Raw genomic sequence first — 22,636 nt, forward strand, 5'->3', positions numbered from 1 at the left:
ACATTTATTTTAATTATGCCTGTGTGGCTTATTTTCGCCCTTTTTACTGCCCTATCTTTACAACGTATTTCTATTAATTGCGTGTCTACTGGAATAGATCCATGCTTGGGGTTCATTCAATGTTATCCACAAGCTTACGTTTGATAATATATATCGTGTTTCGCATGACGTTGGTCGCATTTCTGGTTCCATTAGTGCGGTGATTTCGCATGGTGCGTTATTCGATACTTGATATGATGGGTAGCTATTTTCGCATACAAAGTTATCGCGATTATTTTTGCAGGTTTTAAGTTCTTCTGCGCTTAGTATTATGTACTTATTATTATCATTATCTATTGCTATATATTCGTCGGTGGTTTTAATTATTTTAAATAAGTTCGAGTGGTCATGTACAGGGAATACGGTAATTTTTTTTTAGGCTGTATTTAACGTAGTTTACTATTGGGAATTTTAACACTGCTACGAGTGTATAATAGCTTTGATAATACGTTTTGAATGAACAATATTTTTCAATGGTGTTCCAGTTTATTTGATTTATGTTGAAGGAAAAATGGGCTCCTCCTGAGAAATGCGAAGTGGCTTCTAATAATTCTGAGATTATGTCGTTGATCAGTAATAATTGAACGTTAAGTATTCCTGTTTTTGCGTGAGTAATAAAGTTAATCGTGTCTTGTAAGTCGGTCAGTAAGTCATTCGTCAGTATTCTCAGGTTGTTCATATATTCTGTTACCTCTAGCTGTTGCGTTACTTTATCTAATTGCTGACTCAGGAATGTCGTTGCATTCATTACAATGCGATCGTGGTACTCGAGTATAGTTTCTAATTTCTGTATATGACCAATCGTACTGTTGATTATTTTAATTTGGTTTTTTGCTACGTGTTGTATTGTCTGTTGATTTGCATTTAATAATTGTAATTATTCCGTAATTCGCTTATCGTCTTCTGCATCCATTACACCGAGCAATGTTTTCGCGGCTGAGCCTATTATATCTAGTAGGCTTCTTTTTGACCCTTAATTTTCGTACAGAGATGTTAATCTATTTAATGCGGTTGTAACCTTATTATTTTGCTTACAAACTATAAAGAATAAATTGTGACATTTTTGTTGTAATACTACACCGTTTTCTTTTTCGCGGATTTTAATACACATATTTTCTGCTTCTGTCATTTGTGTTTGTATTTTGTGATATCTAGTAGTAAAATCTTCTGTGTTCGTTATTATCGCGATTGTCCAGGATGAATCCGAAAGTTGAAGTTGTCCGCAATCTTCATAGTATAGCCCGGGTTCGTGTGTGAACGGTTTTATTTCGAATGGCGCGATTTCACTCTTCCCTTTTGCTATGGTGAGCAAGAATCTGAAATTTTATATGTGAGTTGGTTTATGTGCTAGTGTATCGTGAACTGAATCTGATCGCAGGTAAGTTATTAAAATGTGTCAATTTAGCTAATTTTTTATTCTTTTGAATAGTCGCCTGTGCTATCGTTTGACGTTCCCTTAGTCTGCCACCGGAGTTCGTTTGGATAAGAGTTGATTTTTATTTTCATTTAGCTAACGAGTACGTATTTTTGGTTAACGGAAAAAAAAAAATTTTTTTTTTGTTTTGTTTTGCTTAAAGTTTACTTGTGTGTTTTTAGTGGATAAGTTTTGCTTCGAGTGTTCCGCTCGCTTTGGGCTGGAGAATTGCGTTTTATGCGCGTCCAGGCGCGTTTTGAGGGCCCGGAAGATGCTCTGGCTGCGGACCGAACCCAGGCTAAGGATGCAAACCAGCCGGGATTTGAAGTTCCGTCGTGTGGAGGTTATTTCTGATGAATTCATCGGTAAGTTTTTTTTTTTTTTGTTTGGCTTGCTTGCTTTGTTAATGTTCTATAAACGCTTTTAGGCGGTTTGCATGGACTTTAAGTGTTCTTCGTCCTTTTTTAATACTATAGTTAACGTCGCTGTGTTTTTCCGTAATTTTGTATGGACCTATCCATAGCGCGTCTAGTTTTTTTGATCGTCCGCGACGAACGGCTTCGTGATATAAAAGAACTGAGTCCCCTACTTGAAACTCGCGTCCGCGGGATTTACGGTCGTACGTGATTTTGGCTTTAATTTTTTCACCCTTAGCATGTTCGCGCGCTAGGTGGTTAGTTGCTCGCAGTCTCTCTCGAAGTTCTTGTGCGTAATCTTCGTACGAGTAGGTAGTTTTTGGTGCGGTTGTTAGAGCTGTCGGTATTGTCGCTAGATGTCCGAATACTAACTCAAAGGGGGTGAATCCTGTGGCTGTATGTGGCGTAGTGTTGTACGTGAACATTGCGTACGGCAGCCACTCGTCCCAGTTTGTTTGATCTTGTTCAATGTAGTGACGCAAATATTCGGCTAGTGTTCGGTGCGAACGCTCCAACGCTCCGTTTGTTTCTGGGTGATAGGCCGTTGTTTGAATTTTTTTCAGGACAGAGTTAACTGCCCAAGTAACCAGAATCTAAACCAGATTTCACATCAAAAATAATTTGGACGAAGCAGCACGGAGCCTTAAGGAAGTAATAACCAAGGCTTATAAAAATAACTGCCCGGAGAGACTAAAAAGTGGTAAAATCAAGGTCCCATGGTAAAACCAGAAGCTGGGATAGCTCAAGTCGACCGCAAGATGTCTCTTTAATAAGGCAAAAAGTACTGGACGAGCTGCTGGACCCACTGAGAGAACTTTAGACAAGCCCAAAGGGAGTACAGCAAAATCATCACCAAAGCCAAGCGCAAAAGCTGAAGAAACTATTGAAAAAGTATCGAAGGAACAGCAAAAACCTCGAGACTGAGCAAAATCTTCAGCATAAAAAATAAATCGTATTTGATCTGTATAAAGCTACCGAATGGCGATTGTACGAACAATGTGCAAAACACACTAAAACACTTGATGGAAATCCATATTCCGGGTTTCCAGATAAGACAAAATAAGGCAGGTTGCGCAGAAAAAAAGCCCAGTGAAATCCACAAGCCCAGGAAATGGTTACTGGCAGCCAAGGTCGTACATCCCAAGGGGATAGAATGGGCAGTAAACTCATTCGACCCTTATAAAGCAGCGGGACCAGACGATATATTCCCGGCCCTATTGCAAAGGGGACTGGGAGTGCTGATGGGACCACTAACAAAAATACTCGGAGCTAGCATAGCTCTAAGATATGTTCCGAAAGCATGCAGAGAAACTAGAGTAGTTTTTATACTCAAACCAAGGAAAAACAGGCATATTATTGCCAAAAATTACAAACCCATTAGTCGGACCTCCTTTGTACTACAAATACTGGAGAGGCTGATGGATGGATATCTGAAAAAAAAGCCACTTATCCAACACCCGCCGGCCCTCTCAATACGCCTACAGGAAGGGCAAGTCGACAGAAACGGCACTGCATCGTCAGCTGAAAAACAAAAGCTACACATTGGGGGTCTTCTAGGATAACGAAGGAGCTTTTGATAGCACCTCATATAAGGTGATGTAAGAAGCACAGACCAAACATGAAATATTAGAGGCACTGATTGACTGGACCCAAAGTATGCTTGCGAACAGGAAACTAAACGTCGAGCATGGGGGAGTCTCAGTCCAAAGAACACCCACAAAAGATGCCCACAGGAAAGAGTGCTCTCTCCACTGCTGTGAAGAATTATAGTAAATAAACTGCTAAACAAACTAGAAACAGCGAGAGTCTTCACCTATGGCTATTTAGACAACATAGCCATAATAGAAAGAGGGAAATTTCTACCGATCCATGGGGAGCTCATAGACAGAGCACTCAAGATCACACAAAACTGGTGCCAGGTTAATGGACTGACGGTTAATTTCAAAAAGACCTTAGCCATAATATTCACCAGAAAATACAAACCGAAACCCATCAGGCCTCTAAAACTGGAAGGGGGGAAGAAATTGAACTTCGTAACCGCAGTGAAATACCAAGGGGTTTTACTAGATACGAAGCTGAACTAGAAACTCTATCTGGAGGATAAAAGAAAGAAGTTCTTCACAGCTTTCTGAGCCTGTAAAAGGGCATTAGAAAAATCCTAGGACCTGAAACCGAGGGTGGCACTATGGCTGTACAAAGCCGTGCTATTACCCAGGCTTACATATGCGCAGTGATATGGTGGCCCAGAGTGAAAAGGGTGAAGACGAAGAACCTACTGAAGAGCTTACAGGGAAGCTACCTAAGAGCTGCAATAAAGACTCAAAAAATGACATCCACGGCGGCACTACAAGTGGCGCTGTGTATTTACCTTTTAGACCAGCTAATCATTCACAACACCAGACAAACGGCATATAGACGACACTGTCAGGGGGAGTGGAGGGACACTGGGATTGGCCACACGGCGCTTGGTTTCCTGAACAGTTCTCCTTTCACGTATAAACAAGATAGAATCCCTAGGAAATACCAGAAAGGGAGAATCGCAGAGGTACTCATACCTTCCAGAAACCAATGGAAGAAAGCAGACTTCCTGAACGGACTGGGACCTGATGTATGGTTTACAGACGGCTCGGAAAAGAATAACCGTCATGGGGCAGGAATTTTTGGACCCACGAGGAAACATAGATCTAGCCTGCCTCTTAGAGAGTACACCACGGTTTTTCAAACCGAGGTAACAGTAATCGCCGAGTGTGCGCGAATACAGATTGCTAACTAAACGAGCAACAAAAGAATATACATCTGCTTTGATAGCAAAGCATCAATCAATGCCCTAGTGAAGCAAAGCACGGAATCAATGACGGTCTGGAGCTGTATGAGGGCAATAAATAAGGTGGGGGAGACTAACAAAGTCATTTGGTATAGATTCCTGGACACCAGGGCATACATGGCAATGAGGTGGCTGATGAACTTGCCAAGCAGTGAACTTTAATGGAACCTACAGGGCGGGAAGTGTACGTCCCTTTTGTCATGGAAAAAAATTATCAAGGGGCTGCTTGAGAAAAGGCACTGGAAGGCATGGAAAAATGAACCAGGATGCCAGCAAGCAAAGCTTCTGATGAAATAACCCAAACCAGAGAAAACGAAAGAACTCTTGGCAATAAGCAGACAGAAACTGAGAGCAGGGATCGGCCTATTAACCGGACACGGAACCCTCAGGGTACATCTGCATAACCTAGGCATAGTGGAGCATAGCAAATGCAGACTATGCGAGGAAGAAAACGAGAACAGCTTACACATTCTGTGTCGTTGTCCAGTACTAGCGCTAAAAAGATACCTATCCTGGGGAAAAATGTTAACAGACCCGAGACAGCTCAAAGAAGCGAGGGTGAGCAGTCTGATAAGCCTGGCTGACCATGCTGGGCTGAAGACAAAAATACACCCTCGGTGAAACAGTGCAGAGTCACAGAAGATCTAAAGAATCTAAGTAACCGAAAGGGACTCTCGCAGTCACACCTACTAATACTTTACTACTACTACTACTACTAGACACGGTTGCAAAAATATGAAGAAGTGAAAGTGATGGTTTCTTATAATTCGTGGCTTTCATTTCTTTATATCGTCAAAACCGTGCTTATGCTAGTTTTAAAATTGTTCTGGGGATTAAAATCCTATCATATTGTTACGCCCGGTATACGGAGCAGCATGAAGCTGCCGGCTCGCTCCGAGGTTTCGGTTCCCCGTTGCCAGGGGAACGAGGATTATTATTGATGGTTAAAATGACAGTTCTGCCCGTGTCTCGAAGGAGTGCAGATGTTGTAACGCTTGCATGATTATTATTAAACCGTTCCTGTTTATTTTCATAAAACGTCTTCCTTTCTTTCGCGGAGTTCAGGCGCCGTGAGTGTGAGTGTGTGAGTGTGAGAGACGCGAACGCGGAGACGTTCGCCGACCCGTTCCCGGCGTAACAATATAGTATTATTTGACATAAAAAAATTTTATATTTGAGGTCCAAAAAACTAGTAAAAAAAAACCGGTTTTTTTATTGTTATTTTTTTCGGGACTTACAAAACTTTCTCTTTTTACGGTGCTTGGTCCACAATTCAAAACTTCCTCGCCTCGCGCGGCACACGGTCGGCTATTCCCCTTCCTAGCGTTCTCATGTCACAGGTTCTCTCTCGTTCCCGCACTTTCCTGATTGTCCTATAGATTAAAACCTGTATTTATTTCCTACTAACTTCATAAAAGTATTATGTTTTCTAAAAAAACTATAATAAAATTTACAATATAAAATTATTATCTTTAGAGTACACAATATAATTTTTATTGTGTAAAGTCGTGATCGCATTTATTATATGTATTTATCATTATCAGTCCTTAATATCTATAAGAGTATAAAAACGTTTTTTTTATACTTTGTAGGATGATTTTAGCATGTAATGTATTTTCTATATTAAAAATGCAATAAAATTTTTATTTTTAATACAATAAAAAGATAAAACATGAAAAATTAAAAACTTTTAATACTTTATAAAAACTTGTTTAATGTGCAAAATGTAATTTTTATTACTTGTGTGTGTATGATAAACAACCGTGATATCTTTACACATTCATTTTACGTTAAAATTTTTTATGACTGTATCTATATAATCAATTTTTTTTATACACAATAACATAAATTAATAGAATTACAAATACTCTGTTATGTTCTAAATTTGATTTTTGTTTCAGTATTTAAAATAACTTAAAAACATGGAAAAAATTCGTACTGGAACCTATTTTTCTATTTATTTAATGATTACTGTCTTACTGATATCATCTTTAATGAAGATAGTAATTGCTGATGCAAATGCAGAACCGGAGCCCGGTTGTAAGCCTATCAGCAGAAAACTTGGACAATGCGGTGGAAAGTAATGTAAGTTTGAGTTTAACAACATTAATAGTTTATTCAATATATTTTGGTAAAGAGCACCATATTATAAATACGGGTAGAAATGACAGTATGTATGTGTAAATTAGACAACGTTTAAATAAATACATTGCAATGCGCACGTTTTAAATTGACTTCGTTCATTTGAATACCGAAATTATTTGCAAATTATATGTGCACCCATACAGTGAGTTCCGTCCTCTTGCAGAAGGCTCCATTAAAAAAAAAACTGACTTAACTTAACCCAACTCAATTGCCGAAAAAAGAATCATAATTTTCGATATCCATTTGAACGGTATTGAAATAAATAATGTCTATTTTAATAATGTCCAACTACACCACTCTCGAAATGACCTGGTCGCGCCTGCGTTTAATCTTTATAGATTAAATAAAGGATTCGTAGGCAAATTCCAACAAACAGTCGATTTGGTTTTTTATGATGGTCCCAATTTTCGAAAAATAAGTCCTTGAGTTTTGAGCCTTCGAGCGGCTAAAGTATAAAAGATATCAAGGTCCATATTGTTGTAAATAAAAATGTCTTAAATAATTTTTTATTTTTGTATTTTTTCATAAAACAAACAGAAACAAAAATCTAACACGATTTGATTGCGCCAAAAGATAGCTTTACACGTGTACTATGACTCTTCGACAAAATCTCATTTTTCTATTAAACATATCCAAAATTACGTTTAAAATATTCAAAATATGATCAAAATGACACTTGTATATTTTGTGTTCTAATCACGTTAAGATGTTTATTAATTAAATTCTACGTAAAGTTATCTGTGGTCTTTATACATGTTACATAGAATTTTATTAATTTTAAAAGATCTAAAAATAATCTAGGATTATTACAACTCATTTTACAGACATTTAGATGCCAATTTGCGACATTTGCTACGCACATGGTCTTTGAATTATTGTACAGTATGAGTCACGAGAAGGAAAACAACTAAATATCTTTGCTGGATGTACAGATATGAAATATAGTTACATCGAAATTAGAATGGTTTTGAAGGATGCATATTGCTATCATAATATTTTGTTGTAACATATTTTTTAATATTTTCAAGGTTGACCTTACAAACAAATATATCATAAAAAAATATAATAACAATCTGCACCCTTCAAAACTATTTTAACTTCGATGTAGCCATATTTCATATTTCTGAATCCAACAAAAATATTCAGGTGTTCTACTTCTTATGACTCATCTTTTAGATCATTATTTTTGAACAGTTTGAAGTCTCGGGTTACGCTGAAATATTTTTGGAGCATTTTGAACAGAATAATGGACTATTTTGTATAAAATTCAAGTATTCCTTTCGAAAATATATACTTTACCGCATATACAGGGTGTATCAGCCCATGTGTCGAATTCGTTAGGAATAAATAGAACTCGGGTAGACAAATAAGAAAGTCCCACATCATTTTTTTAAATTCTCAACCGTTATTGAGAAAAAAATTAATTTGTCTAGCGCAAGAGCGACAAGGAAGCTACGCGTGAGTGAGCGCGACAGGCGAGTGGTGCCGTTGCCTGTCGCGCTCACTCACGCGTAGCTTCCTTGTCGCTCTTGCGCTAGACAAATTAATTTTTTTCTCAATAACGGTTGAGAATTTAAAAAAATGATGTGGGACTTTCTTATTTGTCTACCCGAGTTCTATTTATTCCTAACAAATTCGACACATGGGCTGATACACCCTGTATAATAGGTATCGGAATGTGGTTAAATGACAAAATACCAAAAAGTGTTAGGGTATTCAGTTTTGGAACATTTTGAACTTAATTTTGTACTAGCTGCTATTTAATAAAAAGTTACAATTTTGTGGGGCTTAAACACTATAAAGTTCGAAAGTCAGGGGCTCATATTTTGAAAAATGGGAACCATTTCAAAGAACCAACTCTATAGTTAAATGTTTTTGTTAATCTTCTACTTAACCTGTAAAGATCATCTCCGAGCGTGACTGGGGTTAGCATGGGACTAAATTTTTTAAATTTTCCATAAAAATGGTTACAACACTAAAATCTTGTTCAAATATACACATATGTGGTGTAATTATAATATTTGCAGTAATTACAGGTATTTAAGAAATTAATTAGAGGAGACCAGAGTTTGTTGGTACCAGGTATATTAGTTTGTATTGTGTCCTGTTTATATATTTATACAAAAAAACTCACATAAACGTTATTTCAAACTAATTTTTTTATAACATTGGTACTTTTCCCAAAGTTTTATTTAAATTGATTAAGTATTATATTATATTTCTTAAAAAATATGGAAAAATGTAATTCACGAGCAGTCAAGTAAATTTTTGAACGTTTCAAAATTTTCTATTAATCTACTTTAGGTTGAAATAATAAATCTAAGTATCATATCACTAAGTAAAATAAAAACTTTTGTAATTATTAGGATTGATAATTTGAGTAATAGCACTATCTTTTTCATAATAAATTAATTAAAAATTAGTGTATGTAAAGATGGGGCATGTTGACTCAATTTTTATGGGACTTATTGGGTTAATAAATTAGGCGTGAAGTTCGTCAATCTTGGTGTGTTACTATATGAAATGAAACACGGGTCAATGAGTGGTAATTTTGTTTAGCCGAGTTCAGCGTATCTAAAAGGACCTCGCACAAAATTTATGGAAATGAAAGTACAACTAAATTCGCTCAAATTGATATATGTTCTAGTTTATGTCACTCTAATCAAAAGACTTCACAGGCGCTAGTTCTGAAAATGACCAGTTTTCGAATTATGAAAAGTCAGAGGTTGGAAGTATCGATTTTTTCCAACTTTAGACCCTTTATAACTTAAAATCTGGCCACCATTGAGCGTAGTGCCTGTGAAGACTTTTGATTAAGATGACATGAACTAGAACATATATGAATTTGAGCTAATTTAGCTGTATCTACATTTCTATAAGTTTTGTGCGGGGACTTTTAGAAACGTATGAAATATGTATATTTTTATAATTTATGATTATTTTTTATTATGTAATTGTTTGCGAGATGCATGCTCGCAAAATTAACGTATGATTAAAATCGAATAACGACGACCGTGTTGTTGTCTTGTGCTCGTGATTGTTCACACGAACATTACGTGTGCAGTTGTTTACTTTTACTCGTAACAGACACAAGGCGACAACAATGACACTTGTCCTGTTCTGGCACACCTCCATTCCGCAAAACGTGCCGGTTTTTTCAAAAGCCTATCACCGACACATTTTTGAAACATTCTTTTTAGGAAATTTCCAAACCCACAGTTTTTCGACGGAAACAATAACAAACTGACAACAGCCGAGTTAGATTTATTTCCTTTTTTGGATTGACAACAAAGTAACAAAACGAGCAAGCAACTCCTTTTTATTTAATCTTTTAATTAAGCAAGAAAACCATTGTGATCGCGCAACGTTAGTTACATCAAAACATTTTTGCATTTTGTTCGTGCTCAATGCTTCACAAGCTATCTAGCGTGTAAATACTGTACATAGTTTTGTGTTTGTTAATTCAACCTAAGCCTCATTGTAAATTCGTTTGTTTTTTTTGTGTATTGTAAAAATCTCCGTGTACGTAATAACGATCTTCGTTTTCGGTCAAAAATTAATTATTATAAAATAACTTAAAAATTTTTAATTTTTATTAAAATAAAGCATGTATTTATAATGTTTTTAAAATTATTTTTTCATTAATTTAACTCGGCACATATCATACAATCAACTTACCCTATGATATGTGTCAACTTACCCTACTATCAGGGTAAATTGGAAGTAATGTACTACATTCGTATGTTGTTTATTACAATACAAGTTACACTGTATACGTGATTTCTTCTGGCATAAAAATGAAGAAAAAAGTTTCCTTTATCATATTAGCACAGTTTAATCACGATAATTAGATGCTTCAATTTCATGACGAAATTATAAAAATGGTGCCAACAAGGCTCAGTCTCCCTTATATTTTACAGTTTTTTTTTTACTTATAACTTTTTTATTTTTGTTTTTTGTCATAAGACAACTACTCCTTTGATTGTTTAATAATATATAACAAGCATATTAACTATGAAAAATTTAGAAGATTTTTTTTCTAATAGTCAACTCTTATTGCTATATAAAAATAAGCACGATTTATTGTTAAGCGATCAATCGTTAGTGGCTCTAAGTGGAACTATCTATAAGCTGATTAATAGATCCGATCGATATTGCCTCATGAAGCATTAAAGATCGACCGCTCACTTTAAATGTTAATTCTTAAACAATTGTATATTATTTCTTAAATTTTTATTTAATTTGTTAAATTATTAAAACTAAAATATGTATATATTTATAAAAGGTTTTAGTGTTGTGATAATTTCTACAATACATTAAGAAAATTCTAAAGCTGTCTGTATTACCACGTATTATTTTATTTTATATAGTTTTAAAAATTTTTCACAAAATTAATGTTTTTTTATATGATTAAATTACATACTAAAAGCGAAAAAAAAATCAGAACCAGATTAGTTGGTTTCATACTCGGGATTTCTTACTTTCAACGCTAGTACTATACTATGATTAAGTCCGATAGCGGAATTTGTTCGAGTAAATAACGCCACATACTTGCTACAAGTTTTGACGACAAAAAGAGTACAAATATAGAACAAAGTTTATTTTATTAAACCTTGTTGACAAACTGTCATTAAACATGCAGCAAAACATGCGTACATTTTTGGCGTCAAATTAACACCAAATATTCAGCAAAGTTTCATAAAAATTTGCTAGCAAATTGGCCCTAAACAGCAAGCAAAATTTAACGATAAAAGCCCGATGGCAAAATGATGCCGAATAGCGAGCAAGATTTAACGACAAAAGTGACAACAAATTGATGTCAAAAGCCGCGCAAAGTTTGGTAGCAACGTTTAGTAGCATATTAGCCAAATACAAAGCAAGTCTTGATAAAATAATTAGACGGCAAATGGACAATAAAAATACCACAAACTTTGTCTCTGTAGTTTGCAGTGTCGCCTCCACACGACGTATCAACTCGTAAGTAAAATTTATCCATAGATGATATATATAGCTTTCTGTTATGGCCTTATCAATTTTTGGACTACTAAATTCTAAATATGTTTTAGACAATAGAATGTTCTTTAGATCTCTGTAGTAAAATAGAGTTATTTTTTAATTTGAAAAGAACAATAACAATAATAATATTTATAAATAACTACGTCATGACAATTGTTCCGTTTTTGCTGTAAATTTGCAATCCAATTATTCCATCAAGTTTAGACGTCAATATCACATTAAAGTTTGCCACTAAGCTTTGCTCGATTTTTGATATTAGTTTGGCGTCAAGTTTTATATACAAGATTTGTTCTGTATTTAGTGTTAATTTGCTGTCAGGTTTTTATCTTAAATTATTGCTCACTGTTTGGCATCATCGTGCTATCGTGTCTTGTAAGCAAGCTTTGTTAGCAAAACACATGCCTATTAAAGATACAGAATTTGCCATCAAAGTTTGACTTTTATCTTCAAATATTGCTCACTGTTTGGCGTTATCGTGCTATCGTGTCTTGTAGGCAAGCTTTGTAAGCAAAACACATGTCTATAGAAGACACAGAATTTGCCATCAAAGTTTGACTCTGTTTGGTGCTAATTTGGTAACAGTTCATTGTCAAATTGTTAACTGGAAAAGTACGTACAATAATAAAAACAAAAAAAAATATTTTTAATTAAAAATGTTTAAAAAATGTATACCTTTAAAACAATAATTTATTTACAAAAATAATTTGTAGTTTGTCTGTGTAGGAAGTATAGTTTCTCAATTTTATTATATTTTGATCGTGGAAAGAATTTTTCAATTCGTGTAGCAAATAATTAGCTCCGTAATTGAACTAATTTTATACGTACACTACATACAATACAATTAAAGTAGCTTTCACTGAATATTTGTATTAAAAATATCAAGAGTTACGTGCAAAAATTACATGCTTTGTATTCGAATAATTCAATTAAAAAACTTTAAATACTTTGTGAATGATGAAAACAAAAGACGTTTATAACATATCCTTTAACCTACAATTTTAATTTTTTTTTTACTGTATCGGCACGGTACAAGTTTGGTCTTCAATTCAGATCAAAGACCAAACTTTCAAAATGACGGTACGGTAAAAAAAATTACAATTGTAGGTAACTATTATTTTCTATATTCTATCACTAAACAAATGCTTTTATAAGCGAATGTAATTTATTAAACTTTTTTGAATTTTCTACTTTAAATTAACTAAACTCAAAATTATTTGTGTGTGCGCTTTAATCGTGTAAAAAGAGATTTAATCCCATAAAATTAACTCGAAAATAAATGAAACAAAAAACTAACTAATTAAATGAACCAGCTAAAGGTGGGCGAAATTCGATCAGAATTATGTGTAACGTCTCGTTCGAAATAATGAATATATGTAGCAATGCTTAGCATGCTCAACTTCACAACAATTAAAGTTTAAATAATTCGGAATCAGCGCCCTCTACTTTCTATGTGGCACCTTTCACTTCCTTTCTTTATATTGTTTAGAGATTTTGTTAAAATGAAGTTATTTCATTATTTTAAAGACTTTTAGGAAAAAAGAAAGATAAAGTTCCAAAAGAATTGGACCCCCTACTTTGTTACCACTTCGTGTGCTTATGTATTTTAACGTACTGATTACGAATCTCATAGTCGTAAATGGTGGAAATTGATTTTTATAGCAAAAACCATAAAAAAATTATAAAATAAACTTTTATGTTTATTTTTATAACTACTGAGAATTTTGAAAAATGTATCAGACAAAAGTTGTAGATCTCGTTAAAATACACATATTATGTTCTATGCATTTTTAACGTAAAACAAATATTTACTAAAAAAATTAAACATAAACACAATAATAGCACTATTCACATATTTCCGTATATATTTACATAAACTATTTGTTTAATTGTGTCTATATTTACTTCATTTTTAAAAGCTGCAGATACTACTGCGTAACGTGCACTGTATGAGCTATATTGTTTGGTATTAATGCCAGCTTTAGTAAATAAAGATTTAATCCAGTGACCTATGTCTGTGATAATGCAATGTTATGCGGCTTTATTGTAGAGATTAATAGTCTTTTGTTATTTTCTGTTCTTAAGTTTTTTGTGATTTCTAGGCATTCTAAAATAATAAAAACCACACACAACTCTGGTTTTTTTTAAATGGCAGTATTAGTTCAAATTGGAAGGAACCCAGATAAATGTTTTAATTAACTCTAATATTTTTATTGCTATTTCCAAATTTGAGACCAGTATATTGTAAATATTAATTAGGGCCAAAGTCTATAATCGATGTGCTGTAACAAAAACTAAAAGAGTTAAAACTTTTTCTATTGCTTCTTTGAGTCTTAGCTTTTTGAGATGGTGAAGATTGTCTAGCAGATTAAGCACTGGTTTTGTATCCCACGTGGTGGTGTATCTGGGATTTGTAAGTCTTTCTTTGAAAATGTCTTTTAAAAATCGTGATACAAGACTATCTTTATGAATATTGTATAAGGAAATAAGAGCAATAGCTTTACATGTGGCATTGACAAACCTTAATTTGCACCACTTATGTATCTTTCCATTAATTATATTTGAAGTTTTGGTGTTATATATACTTAATTGATTGGTTTTATAAATTTCCTCCATAGTTTCAATGGATCTTGATATTGTTTAATAGTAGTCTCAGTGATAGAATGGATCATAATTTCTACGATGTCTTTATTAAATCATTTGATTATATATACTTCGCGGATAATCTCCCTATCATCAAAGATAATTTTTGTACAAATGGATAACTTTTCATTCTGCAAGGAGATAGCAAAAGATTCTTGTTTAGATTGAAAATTAATAGTGATGTAGTTAATAATGACATAAACAGGAAGTACTAAGGTTAGGTTGGCCATTTTGGGACAATCACAATATCATCTGCCTTGTCTGAAATTATTTTTCAAAGTGATATTTGAAATAGTGAGAAAGAAAAAAAATGCATAAAATTTTTTATTCTTTCAAGAAATAGTTGACGTATCTACTGTTGTAGCATCAGGATTAGTATATCTAGAGCAAAATCTTTTACATTTTTTATTTAACTTGAATGCAAATAAGTCAATAAAGGAGTCAAATTTTTTATTGATTTTCTTGAATGAATTATCATTTAACTCTCATTCATTATCTGTATTGACAATTCGTGATGCGTAATCTGTTTTAACGTTTTTCTTTAATGCAATGTAAAATGCAAAAGTCCACAATTTCCTGTCTTTGCACCAACTCCATATTTTGTTAGCTAATTCACTTAGGTGGGAGGAATAAACACCACCTGTTCTATTTATGTATGATATTGCGGACGTATTATCCATGTATTAATATAATCCATTGTATTATTATTTCGCAATTAGTATAATCGACTACAAAGCACTTTAGAGCAAAAAAGGCTGCTAACAAAATAACATGAAGAAAAAAAGCAAGAGGCGCTACCTGGAAGACAGAGGGCGCTGATTTTGAATCGTTTTTGAGGATTTGTTACTTGTCCTAAGCGAATGCAATAAACACACTTCAAGTCTTTGTACTTATTTATTGCGTTTGGGACACTTACACTGTTAGGACCATTGCGGTCCGATGAACTGAATGCTTGAATTGTACTTAAAGAAGAACTTCCCCGCAAATTGTTAATATTTATACAAGGCGTGTTTGACAAAGCGCAAACACACATGCGGATCACGCAAGCAAACACACACAGTTAGTGTGATTGCACTCACACACAGTGTTGAAGCGCATGTTGAAGCAATAATGCCAGAACGCAAACAAAGACATTGAAGCGCAGGCAGTTACATAAGCGCGAATACAGTATTGTAGAAACACAGACTGGCCAGAAAGTCACAATGGACCGACCAGGTCGAGAGAAGTCCAAGATCCGACATTGAGCCGCATGATTGAGATCACGCACCGACTACGTGTGCTCGGTGCGCGCTATGCGAGCGGCCGACCAGGAAGCCCGGTCTTGGTCGGGTCTGAGTTTCCGGTGGTTGTTGGATGCTGAGCGAGCCACTAGTTTCCGAAATCGGAAGATACCGAAAAACACCTCACATTAGAAGAAAAGAAGTACATGCGAGCAGGTGTAACTAATTTGTGCGCAGATTAATTCGCTATCGGTTAGGCACATTCGGTGTGCGCCCTGAAGTGCGGATTGCTACCGACTAAATTAGAGCGCGGATTGGAATTTGGCCAATGCAAACCGAAATTGAGGCCGTGTAGAGATATCCGATTCCGACGCGGAAAGATATCTGAAATTGTCCGCAGAACGACCCGGGGCAGTCAAATCGCGCACCACGAACTTGGCACGTGACGGGTGAGTTCGCGGGAGCCGCCGGAGCGGCGGCCGGTGTGTTCGGCGATGTCCCGCGGGTTTCATCAGCCGGGTGCAAATCCACCACACGTTTAAACTCTAAATGTTGTAAAGCTGAGCCTGTCAAGCATTACTATATATATATTCATCATTAAGAACGAAACATGTGATATAATAGGTGGTAATAGAGACGACTTTAGAATATTTTTAAATTGCTTAATATAAATTATAGTGTTTATAATATTGTAATATAACAGTGAATTGATGTCAAATATACTAACACGTATTTTTTGTTTTGTAGTTACAACAAAAATGGTAATAAAACAGTTGCAGTTTACAATTAGAAAACAACAGAAACAGTTATGTATAGATATTGTAAAAGATAAAATAAAAAAGAACGATATTTTCTGAATATTCACTATAATTTCTGAGTTTTAATTTTGAAAGTCAGGAGTAATGTAATTTCAATAAAATAGTATATGTGTTTAACGAACAAATCAAGAGATGTTGTACCGTCTTGCATCAAGAGTATCAACGCGAATCTTACGCGTATCTTAACGCGAGTCGCCATGTGGGCGATAGCTAATTGTAAGATTATTGAATTTCAAATAACGGTTTAGACCGATCAAACTTTAAAGGATATTTCTACCAACGCGGATTAACTTTGATCTCTGTTTAATTCATTTTTTATCTTGTTCTAACTCTTACAATTAAAAAGATATAAAAGATAAGTTAAACGGAGATCAAAGTTGATCCGCGTTGGTAGAAATAGCCCTAAGTGGATTCAGTAGAAAGAATAGGGTCAAGTTTATAATAAAAATGTTTTCACTTTTTTGTATATAGTTAAAAAGTTAAGATATAACGATGCAAAAACTGATAGTTGAAAATTTTGATAAAGATACGTCGTCATTATTACCTTCAAAATTACCTTTTTAAAAAAAAGGTATAAGAAAGCGCCAAGTATAGACGCGCGAAAAGCACCCTCAAAAAATTATTTTAAACCCCCAAAAAAGACTTCTCTTAAAATAATACACCAAAATTATAATCCCCCTATGTAAAACATAAAATGTGTACTTTAATATTAAATATTCTTTAAAAAACTTGAAAAAAAACTAGAAAATAATAAAAAAAAAAGAAAACCCCCTAACAGTAAACCCCTCCAAGAACGATTCCCCAAAAATAGAACATAAAATGTGTATTTTAATATCAAATATACTTTATAAAACTAATAAGATCAAATAATTACGCCAAGAACTTGAAGAAGCTAAAAAAATATTTAAACAATACAAACCCATGTGGAACCGTACAAACGTAGACCTAGATTCGCCCTGATAATAAAACGTTAACATTACAAATCCATGTAAAACAGTACAAACGTAGACCTAGGTTCACCCCGATATGATATAACATGGTATATAACATGGTAATGTAAAGAAAAAAAAAACTACTGTACAATGGATACCTTCAATCAAGCTGAGGAGGAATACATCCATCAACGCTCTGGGCTCACAGAACTACTCTTGAAGCTGCGCAAAAAAAAGGTTGAGGCTGTTGCAACACCTCCTAGTCCCGTCGCGCATCTGCGACCAAAGGCGACGGTAAAATTTTCGGGGCGACTTCGAGACTGGAGTGCTTTCCGGACCGCGTTCCGAGCCACTATCTTAGAAGACGAGAGCTTGTCCGAACCGCAGAAAATGGAGCTTCTGGACGATAGCCTCTCAGGAGAAGCGCTTAAAATATTTGACAATGAACTAGCCATCGGCAACAATCTCCAGAGCGTCTGGACGAAATTAAACGACTATTTTGGGAATCAGTAGACCCAAGTCAAGAGCACTGTATCCAGCTTTATGAATCTTCCGATTGTGCAATCCGGATCCGAAGCACAGTTACGCGGACTGCTACGCGAGGTCAAGGAAACGCGGGATTTCTTAAAGAGTCTTGATCGAGATTTTGAGAAGAATGATTTCTTCATTCATGCCGTCATCTCGAAAATGTATCCCAGCCTATTTTAAGGCTGGAGATCTGCACGCGCTGCCTGCCAAAAGCCATCAAATCTAGAGGACGTACTAAATTTCCTGCAAGGAAAAATCGAGGAACTGCAGCAGACTACAGGAAAATCAACCGCAACAAGGACTCCGGCGGGCGTCCAAGAGCTGCGCGCCTCACAAACTTTGCGATCCGGAAATCTCGCGCAGATTTCCGAAAAAAAGCCGAGCAAATACTCCCTTTGCTTAGGAGCCCATTATATCTTGGCATGCGGAGCTCTAGCCAAAATGGGGCCTCAAGCTAGGATGCAGCTGGTCCAGAAGTCTGGACTCTGTATTAATTGTTTTGGAGAACATGGCATTGCGGCATGCCCCTCAACTAGAATTTGCTCAGAGTGTGGAGATCGCTACCACACTTCCGTGCACGACGCCTGCCTTAGACAAAGGTCTAAAGCATCTACACCGCGATCTTCACCGGCTTCTTCGACCGTCATAATTTCCTGGGCCGAGGAATGTAGCAACCATTCTGACATCGAAGCTGGAGCCATTCTCCCAGCCGGCAGTGAAAAAGCGATGTCCAGATCCTCCAGGAATACAAGCGGAAAGACAACTCCAGAGGACTTGACGGCCGATTTTGCAAAAGCCTCTCTGTAAATAAAGTATGGACCTATCTGGTTATGTTCCTCGGCTGGAGCCGTGGAACATCGTCACAGTCAAACTCCAGCGACGGACCTTTCGGCCTGCTGCGGCCCTGCTGCTATGTTCCTCGGCTGGAGCCGTGGAACATCGTTTCCATCGAACTCCAGCGACGGACCTTCCGGCCTGCTGCGGCCGTGCTACTATGTTCCTCGGCTAGAGCCGTGGAACATCGTCTTCGTCGAACTCCAGCGACGAATTTTCGTGCCCGCTGCGGCCCTGACTGCATCGTTCCTCGGCTGGAGCCGTTGAACATCGTCGCCGTCGCTCTTCAGCGACGGATTCTTCACGCCCGCTGCGGCCCTGGCTGTATCGTTCCTCGGCTGGAGCCGTTGAACATCGTCGCCGTCGCTCTTCAGCGACGGAATCTTCGCGCCCGCTGCGGCCCTGTCAGTTCTGTTCCTCGGCTGGAGCCGTGGAACATCATTGTCATCGTTCTACAACAACGAACTTCATGTCATCGGCAGGAGCCGATGATTGACTTCGCCGTCGCTTTCCAGCATCGGCCAGCCTGCGGCCTGCTATAGCCCCTCGTGTCATCGGTAGAAGCCGATGATCACCTTCGCCGTCGTCTTCCAACGTCGGCCGGCTTGCGGCCTGTCAAGGCCCTGCTCAGTTCTTCGGGAGGAACCGTCGAACTTCGTCGCCATCGGTAGAAGCTGATGGATGTCGTCGCCGTTGCTTTCCAGCGTCGGTCTGCCTGCGGCCTGCTCCGGCCATCCGTGTCATCGGCAGGAGCCGATGAACAACTTCACCGTAGCTCTCCAGCAACGATCTGCATGCGGCTTGCTGCGGTCGTCAGAATTCTTCAACAGGAATCAATGAAAGCTTGCCACCGCATTTCGGCAACAACTTTGCAGCCAACTTATTTCATCCATTGAACTTTAACAGACGTTTTCTTATGTCATTAATAATTATTACCGATAATTATTAATTACCGCCACGGCGGGCGGACTGTAAACTTTATTTTCTTTTCAGCAAGACCATGTGAATAAGTTTTTGTTTTTCTTGAATCCTTGCGTGACTAATTACCGCCACGGCGGGCGGGTGCTATTTGTTTTTTTTATTTTTCAGCTGTGCGAATTAAAATAAGCGTAACTTAAATAATGTTTGCACAATAATTAAATTACCCCAAGGCGGGCGGCAAAATTATGTAAAATAAACAATATCTATTATATGTATTTGCTTGTAATTTCGTTAACATTAACGAGGCGGGCGGAATGTTCAGGATTAAGTCATTGTTTTTTCTAAAAAAGATTAGAGCTCTGAGTCAGTTCAGTATCGCATTGTCCTGCCGGATCATTGTCATTGCGCATCCGGGACAACTTATGCGATTATCAATTTATATTTCTATACGTGCTGTATCGCGCCTAGTAACGGGAATATCCCATCGAAAAGATCCAAGTGCAAAGGTTCTTCTTTGTCAAAAGACAAAAGCACTAATCATCCTAGCCTAATCGCGCGGCCGATCCAGGCAGTCTAACGCTAGCACTCAATACAAGCGCATCGCATCATCGCGAACTAGCTTCTACGTGCATCGTAATAGAAGCATAGCAGTCTCGCATAGACTCGCTGTATTCTTAAATCCGCCGTGATTTCGAGCTTTGGTTTTTAATTCCGCAGAGATTTAAAGACTAGATTTAAAGAGATTTAAGCTACCCTCATTTATTGAATAAACTCGCCTAAGTTTATTCAAAACCTTTGGAAGCATAAAAAACAGTTCATTGCTATAAAGCCTGAAAGCAAATTTATTATTTTCGAACCTTTCCACCTGTCGCGTGCAATTGTGAACAAAAGGTAATTTTGAAGGGATTTCATTCATTTTGTAGTTTTAATCATTTTAAATACACATTCAATGTTTTTTTCTGTGGGTTAGAGTATTTTTGAGGAATATTATCATTCAAGAGACACGTTAGTATTTTGCGTTACGTGTACAGTCACCGGCAATAATGGCCTGTCGCACTGCGGCGACAGCGGCTCCCGTGCGTGAGGTGGGATAGTGTGCGTGAGGCCTCACCGCGGATTGCGTACGTGAGGCGCGGAACGCCGAAAGGAGCGAGAGGACGGAAAAATTGCGTTCTCGCCGCGACCCGTGAGTGAGAGAAGCATGAGTGAACGCTAAGAATTATTATAGGTGCACATTCGCTCTCTGCACGCGTTCGTTTATACGGGTAGCAAGGATAGAAGTAATATCGCAAGAGTACGCTATTAATTCTAGCGTATACTTTAAGACATTTCGCGACTTTAACAATCGAAATTAAATACTCATGTTACTTATATTTTAAATATATATTTTTATTAATTTAATTTTGAGATAATTTTCGTTTTTGTCTTGAGAAAAATTGTCTTTCTCAAGATAGAAAACGAAAATTATCTCAAAATTAAATTATACGTAATGTAAAAATATATATTTAAAATATAAGTAACATGAGTATTTAATTTCGATTGTTAAAAGTCGCGAAATGTCTTAAAGTATACGCTAGAATTAATAGCGTACTCTTGCGATATACTTCTATCCTTGTCTACCCGTATAAACACGAACGCGTGCAAGAAAGAGAGCGAAGGTGCGCCTATAATAATTCTTTAGCGTTCACTCATGCTTTCTCTCTTACACTCACGGGTCGCGAGCGAGAGAGAGCATGAGAACGCCCCCCACCAAATTTTCCCCTGTCCTCTCGCTTCTTTCAGCGTTCCGCGCCTCACGTACGCGATCCGCGGTGAGGCCTCACGCACACTACCCCACCTCACGTACGGGAGCCGCCGTCGCCGCAGTGCGACAAGCCATTATTGCCGGTGACTGTACATGCAGTGAAACCGACCATGTTTGAAAGAAGTTTAAGAAATTATATAATTTTTACTTCTATTTAAGGAGAGAACCAGTTTTTTCATTTTTTTTATTAGTAGGTGTATCTTGAGCGGTTCTGGATCACCTCGTGTTAGTGTATACGTGTGACCTTAGGCGAGGGGTAATGACGTCACGCGGGGAGGGGGGTGTTAATCGTTCCCTCTCGCTCGCACTCGTTCGCGCCGCCCATCATCTCCTCTCGCTCGCACTCGTTGAACGCATGGAGCGGTTCTGGATCACTACGTGTTAGAGTATCCATGTGACCTAGGGCGAGGGGTGATGATGTCACGCGGGGAGAGGGGATGTTAACGGTTCTGGGTCCGTGAGACCTAGGGCAAGGGGTAATGACGTCATGCGGGGAGGGGGTGGGTATTTATAAATCGCCCCTGTGTCGGCGATTCTAGGAACGAATTGTTTAGAAAATAATAACAACATCGAAACACTGAAATGCACAACATCGAAACACTGAAATGCAATATTATTTTTAAAAAATGATAAGCGCGGCGGCGGCAAGCGGCGGATCGCAAGGTATCGCGCACAGCGTCCCCTCGATAACGATGCGACTCGATCGGAGGAAATTTCGTTACTGAACACGCGCGAGCGTGTTCATCAATCTTTAATTTAATCCCTCCTCTTTTCCAAATTGTATTACTTTTTTAAATGCTTCGAGATAAAATCTCCTCTCGCTCGCACCCGTTAAACGCACAAGTGTCGCGCGCCCAGCGTTTTCTCTCGCTCACACTCGTTGAACGCAAAGTATGGCGCGCTCATCGTTCACGAACGTGCGCAAGCTCACGTTCCGCTTAAGACTTGCGAAGATATTTTAGGAAAAAAAAAAAATTGCGATCGATCTCGGACAACATTGAGTTACCTTACGTACGCTTGAATGTATGGAATATCTGTACATTTATCTTTTAAATTAACAAAATTAAATAAAATAAAATAAGAAT

General features: G+C 37.1%; 1 long non-coding RNA gene across 1 annotated transcript; it reads left to right on the forward strand.

Annotated features, from left to right (window-relative positions):
- Positions 1-6,531: 6,531 nt before the first annotated feature.
- Positions 6,532-16,572, forward strand: LOC139111419 (uncharacterized). The gene is made up of 2 exons (XR_011547196.1): positions 6,532-6,778; positions 16,462-16,572. It is a non-coding gene; the product is annotated as an uncharacterized lncRNA (long non-coding RNA).
- Positions 16,573-22,636: the final 6,064 nt, after the last annotated feature.

Source organism: Cardiocondyla obscurior, linkage group LG24 (genome assembly GCF_019399895.1).
Source record: "Cardiocondyla obscurior isolate alpha-2009 linkage group LG24, Cobs3.1, whole genome shotgun sequence".
Lineage (NCBI taxonomy): Eukaryota > Metazoa > Arthropoda > Insecta > Hymenoptera > Formicidae > Cardiocondyla > Cardiocondyla obscurior.